At 49.1% G+C, this 6183-nt stretch overlaps 1 protein-coding gene, 1 long non-coding RNA gene and 1 pseudogene across 2 annotated transcripts in view; 2 read left to right on the top strand and 1 right to left on the bottom strand.

The window, feature by feature from the left end:
• Nucleotides 1–971: 971 nt before the first annotated feature.
• Nucleotides 972–6183, top strand: part of NRROS (negative regulator of reactive oxygen species) — a 24327-nt gene continuing 19115 nt past the window's right edge. The window contains exon 1 of the mRNA XM_032298133.1: nucleotides 972–1148. The gene's annotated coding sequence lies outside the window, so the exon portion shown is untranslated. The remainder of the gene's footprint in view (nucleotides 1149–6183) is intronic.
• On the top strand, nucleotides 1524–2720 carry LOC116565034 (annotated as a pseudogene).
• The window catches only part of LOC116564798, an 11788-nt gene continuing 9439 nt past the window's right edge, over nucleotides 3835–6183 (bottom strand). The window contains exon 2 of the long non-coding RNA XR_004275103.1: nucleotides 3835–4383. This is a non-coding gene — a long non-coding RNA (uncharacterized LOC116564798). The remainder of the gene's footprint in view (nucleotides 4384–6183) is intronic.

Here is a 6183-nt window from a genome sequence, read left to right on the forward strand (position 1 = left end):
CTCAGCCTCCCGAGTAGCAGGGACTGCAGGCACCTGCCACCATGTCCAGCTAATTTTTTGTACTTTTAGTAGAGACGGGGGTTTCACCATATTGGCTAAGCTGGTCTCAAACTCCTGACCTCAGGTAAGCCTCCTGCCTCAGCCTCCGAAAGTGCTGGGATTACTGGCGTGAGCCACTGCGCCAAGCCCAGCATTCCAGATTTGAAGGGGAATGAGAGATCGGAACTGGAGACCCCTTGTCTGAGCCCACTAGTGTGGTGGTCCACGTCACTACTGGGCATGCAGCAGACCCTGTAAATATTTCACCTTCTCTGGACAACAGTAGTTCCTCAAGAACAGGAGCTCTGGGAGAATGCACAGTGTCTGGCGCTCCTTCGATGATGGCGATATTATCAATGCTTCTTATTCCTTTGAATCCTTGGCAAGAGCTGGCAGGGAACTTTGTACACATCAGGTACAAAAACCTCATCCATGCAGCCTATGATCCAGAAGCTCATGGCACTCCCTGACAGTTCACGACAAAGCAGTTCCACTGCTTTTTAACACAGTGTGGGTCCATGAAAGGGGATTATCCATAAGGACTAGCTGAGTGGATGAAAAGACAGACTAGCTAAGTGGCTGACTCTTCCAGATGGCAGGCTGTCCCTCTTGACAAGTGGAAACCATGTGCTGCCATTCCGAAAGTCGGCCTCAGCTTGGTCCTCGGCTGGAACCTTATAGAAAAGTTTCTGCGTTAGCAGACCTCACAGACAAGTATCCCTAGCCGGCCCCAGCCCCGTAAAGGCTCTAAGGCAAGAAAGCGGGGGAGCCTAGTTCGCATTGCTGGAAAATCATTAAAATATCCCCGATGCTTGGCGACTAAGCCCCGCAGGTATTAGGGGCTCGCTTCCCCTCAGCCCGCCCCATCCCCCGCGCCCCGCGCTTCAGTTCCCTCTAAGAAGCGCGATCTAAGTGAGCCTGAGTGCTGAGTAGCTGAGCAGCCCGCTCTCCATGTGACTTCAGTTTCCGTCTGTTCCTTCCGCTAGTGCTAAAATAATCTGATGCCCCAGAGAAAGGAGGCAGCCCAGCCCAGCGTTCGACTGCTCTCGAGGAGGCTGGAGCCCCCGGAGAGGATGCGCCCCGCGGAGCCGCCTGGGCCTGCGGGAGCCGTGAGTATTTCCTGCGTGGGGGCGTCCCCTGGGGACAGTCGGGGCCCTTCTCCAGGTGGGCGAGCTCGGGCAAGGATGGGTGGTAGGAAGTCAGCGTCCGTGGCCCGCAGCTGAGGGCTGCCCAGGAAGCTGTGGCTTGCTGCATCCAAGCGCCGGCGATTCAGTGCTGGGTGTGGGGGCCGCAGTCTGGGTGGAGGTGGAAATAACTCCCTCCAGGAGCACTTAACAGTGAAAGGGTGGTGCGGTGTAGTGGAAACCACGAGGGCTTCAGACTCAGACCTGGATTTGACTCCTGGCTCTGCAGGGAGCATGAGAGCAGGCTGTTAAGGTTTCCTAACCTCAGTTTTCTCATCTGCAAAATGGGAACAATGATGCTCCCTTCCTGGGCTGGGCGACTGGATATGATGAGACCACTCTGTGCACACTCAGCATGCTGAGCGCTGGGATCTCCTCTCCTGTCCCACAACGTGGGTTGAGAACCACTATTTCATAGATGAAGACACTAAGACTGGTGAACAGCAACACATGTTCACAGATGTCTTCCATGTGCCAGGTCTGTGCAAGGCCTTGGGAACACAGCTAAGCTGTGAAGATGTGCAAAGCTTGGGAGATTTGCTGTGGCTCTGTGACTTGAATCCATGGCTAGCCTAGTCTTTTTTTTTTTTTTTGAGATGAATCTCACTCTGTTTCCCAGGCTGGAGTGCAGTGGCACGATCTTGGTTCACTGCAACCTCTGCCTCCTCCTGAGTTGAAGCAATTATGTTGCCTTACCCTCCTAAATAGCTGGAATTACAGGTGTGTGCCACCACACCCACCTAATTTTTGTATTCTTAGTAAAGACAGGATTTCAACATGTTGGCCAGGCTGGTCTTGAACTCCTGACCTCAGGTCATCCACCCACCTCAGCCTTTCAATGTGCTGGGATTACAGACGTAATCCCAGCAGCCCAGCCAGCTAGCCTAGTCTTAGATCCGTGGCTTAGCAGAGGGACACTAAGACTCAGATGCCCTTCTGTAGCCCTCGTGGCCTCTCCATGTGAGCCAGCTTCTGAAGGGGTCAGCGTACATCCCCATGTACCCAGGAGCTGGAAGGAAAGAAGGAGCCACTCATGTGGCTTTGTGCTGCCTCAGAGAAGGTGAACCGTGCCAGTTGGTGGCTGGGACTGGAGGAGGCTGGGTCAGGGTCCTAAGGATGGAGCCTCTGGACAGGGCTGGTTGGAGCTGGTGTGCTTCCGGAGGGGCTGAGGGGACCCCCTTGGAGGCTTCCTCATGATGGATACAGCCTGTTAGGAGTCCGGATGCTAGAAACATTCAGAGTCTGTGGAGCTGGCTCTCCATGCTTTCCTGTGTGCCTTTTACTCGCTGGCTGTGACACATGGACCATTCCTGTGAATGCTAGGGCTCTGCTGGGCTTTACATCCCTGAGTCGTATTTATTCTCCTCACACACCCCTGAGATTTCTATGTCTATGCCTGAGAGTTCCTAAAGGAGATTATAGAATCATGGGCCCGGGAAAAAAAAAAAAACATTCATGCCTTTAGGTAAAAAAAAAAAAAAAAAAAAAAAAGAAAAACCCAAAAACTCAGCTTCACAAAGAAGACACTACTTTAAAAAAACTTTTTTTTTATTTATTTATTTTTAGCACCAGGCTCCTGCTCTGTTGCCCAGGCTGAAGTACAGCGGCATGATCACAGATCACTGTAGCCTCAAACTCTTGGGCTCAAATGATCCTCCTGCTTCAGCCATCTGAGTAGCTAAGACTACAGGTGCATACCACCATGCCAGCTAGTTTAACAAAAAATTTTTTGTAGCGACAGGGTCTTGCTATGTTGCCCAGGCTGGTCTCAAACGCCTGGGCTCAAGCAATCCACCTGCCTCAGCCTCCCAAAGTGCCGGGAGTATGGGCATGAGCCACCACACCCCACATTCATCTAATAGATACCCTCATGGGAACTTCATGAAAACCCATATAAATATAATCTCTCATAGTTTTTAAATCCATCTTCCAAGAGTTCCTGCTCTTTGATGATGAGACATGCACAGTAAACTCCAAAACAGACAGTAGACTCCCAATATATTTGTTCTGGGATCTGCATTAAGAATACACTGAACAGCCGGGCATGGTGGCTCACACCTGTAATCCCAGCACTTTGGGAGGCTGAGGCGAGCAGATCACCTGAGGTTGGCAGTTTGAGACCAGCCTGACCAACATGGAGAAACGCTGAACTCTATTAAAAATACAAAAGTAGCCGGACATGGTGGCACATGCCTATAATCCCAGCTACTCAGGAGGCTGAGGCAGGAGAATTGCTTGAACCCTGGAGGCAGAGGTTGCAGTGAGCTGAGATCACACCATTGCACTCCAGCCTGGGCAACAAGAGTGAAACTCCATCTCAAAAATAAAAATAAAAAAAAGAATACATTGACTTGTCTGTCTCTGGTCTTGACTCTTTTGGAAAAGAGATGCTAGTACTGACTACAACCTGCATTCTCTGTGTATCCACACTGCAAAGTGTAAACCAGATGCTCCTATGGGCAATGACTGTGCCTCACATCATGCGTAGATCCAGTGTATAGTCTCGTAAGTTAGGAGAGGGTGGACTTTCAACCATGGCTGAAAAACACTATCTTTCTTAGGACATGCTGTCTATTACATACTTATAGATGTCTGTGTTTACTGATGCTTGTTAATGTGTCATTGCACATCAGTGACAAGCATTTATCTTTTTTTTTTTTTTTTTTGCCTTTCACTTTCCTCCAAAACCATTTTTCTCAACTTCATCATGAAACAAATGTCGTGTGCTCAGTCTGTGATGGGGCTCTGGCCTAGGTTAGGTGACAATTTCTGAAAGCTCAGAGAGGTGAGGTGAAGGAAAAAGGACATTGATGCTTGGATCTTATAAGCCTCACATGCAACAATAAACCCAATTCTTAGATATTCAAATTCTTAGAGAGATTGGTTTGGTTGCAAATGACAAAAAAAAAAAAACCACCTCAAATTGGCTTCAGCAAAAAAAGAGAATTTATTTTTATTGTTTCAAATAACTGAAAAGTGTATAGGCAATAGTTTCAGGCATGGCTGAGTCCAAATGCTCAAACAACTTTGCCAGGAATCCATCTACCTTCATTTCTCAGCTTTGCCTTCCTTTCTGTGGGTCTCATTGCCAGGCAAGTCCTGGAGCTGGTGGCAAAGATGGCTGCCTGCAGCTCCAACTATATTCCCACTGGCTTGGCATCTGAAACAGAAAGAGCAAGGCTCCTTTCCATGAGTTCTAGCAACTGCCCTTAGATTGATTCTCATGGGCTTGGCTTTTATGATGAGCCTGTGTTAGGAAAATGGCGTGCTCTCATAGGACCAGCCTTATTCATAGGCCCCACCCTGAAACCAGGAGTTGAGATCAGACCCAAACACACACAGACTTTTTAAGAAAGGAAGGGGGTTGGTTGCACAACAGCGTAAGTGTATTTACTACTATTGAATTGTACTCTTAAAAGTGGTTAAGATGATCACTTTCAGCCAGGCACAGTAGCTCACGCCTATAATCCCAGCACTTTGGGATGCTGAGGCAGGCAGATCACCTGAGGCCAGGAGTTCAAGACCAGCCTGGCCAACATGGTGAGACCCTGCCTCTATTAAAAATACAAAAATTAGCTGGGCATGGTGGTGCGCACCTGTAATCCCAGCAACTAAGGAGGCTGAAGCAGGAGAATCACTTGAACCCTGGGGGCTGAGGCTGCAGTGAGCCAAGATTGCACCATTGTACTCCCGGGCAACAGAGCGAGACTCCATCTCAAAAAAAAAAAAAAAGATGATCGCTTTCATGTTTTATGTATTTTACTACAACTGAACATTTTCTAAAGAAAAATAAAGAAAGGGGTGGTTTCCTCAAAGGGGAATTGAGGAGTTGTTACCAGAAGAAGAAATGAATGTGAGTAGGTGAAATCAACCAATTTCCAGAACAAATAGAGTCAGGTGCTGAGACCAAACACATGTGTCTTTTCTCGCTTTAATGCCGGAGGGATTTCAGACTTAACAGAGTGAAGAAAGAAGGAAGTGGAACCCGGTCATGGTCCTCACCCATGAGGTGGGCGTGAGGAGCAGGCTGGTACTGGATGGGTTCAATTCGGCCACAAAGCCTGGTGAGATCACAGGGACTCTCTTCTTCCAGCCCCAACCCAAAAGGTTGCCTAAGTCAGGTGCTGTGCCATGTGTACCAAGAAACTTTCTGCTGCCACCTCTAAGAAAGAGAAGGATCAGGAGGAAAGAGAAGGATCAGGAGTTAGCACCGAAGGCTCCATCTTTTCACCTGTCTGTTCTCAAGCAGGACCTTAGTGTCTGAGGCAGCTCTACACCCACAGTCCCTGGCAGGGGCTCACCCTGGGGTACATATCATGTTCTCCTAAGCTCATGTCACTCCATTTCAGATGTCAACTGGACACGGACTCCTGCCGATCCTCCCTACTGTCATTCACTCCTCTCCTGGTCCAGTCTTGATCTCATGAGGTCTCTTCTGCCCTTCCAGTGTCTTCTCTCTGTGGTTCCACCAGGCACCAAGGCTGAGCCCTTTCCCTCGGCCTGCAAGGTCAGTGGGGACCCTGAAGTCCAGGGTCCTGCCTGGCCCTGGACCACCTCCTTCAACTTCAGCAAGTTAGTGGTCTCCCTGTCACCATGCAGCCTGGCACCCTGAGACCTCCTCATGGGCCTCCCTCAATGGCCTTTCTCTTGTTCTAGGATATTGGACCCTTCCTCAGCTCCTGATGCTTCCATTTGGCTCTCATCTTTTTCCACATACTGTTTTCTTCTAGGCTCTCTGGCTCCATTTTGTTTTGTTTTTTGTTTTGTTTTGAGATGGCGTCTCGCTGTGTCACCTAGGCTGGAGTGCAGTAGTGCAATCTCGGCTCACTGCAATCTCGGTTCACTGCAATCTCCGCCCCTCAGGTTCAAGCAATTCTCCTGCCTCAGCCTCCCGAGTAGCTGGGATTACTGGTGCACACCACCATGCCTGGCTAATTTTTTTTTTTTTTTTTTTTTTTTT

This window comes from Sapajus apella, unplaced genomic scaffold (genome assembly GCF_009761245.1).
Source record: "Sapajus apella isolate SASKATOON/1434 unplaced genomic scaffold, GSC_monkey_1.0 scaffold38, whole genome shotgun sequence".
NCBI classification, from domain to species: Eukaryota; Metazoa; Chordata; class Mammalia; order Primates; family Cebidae; genus Sapajus; species Sapajus apella.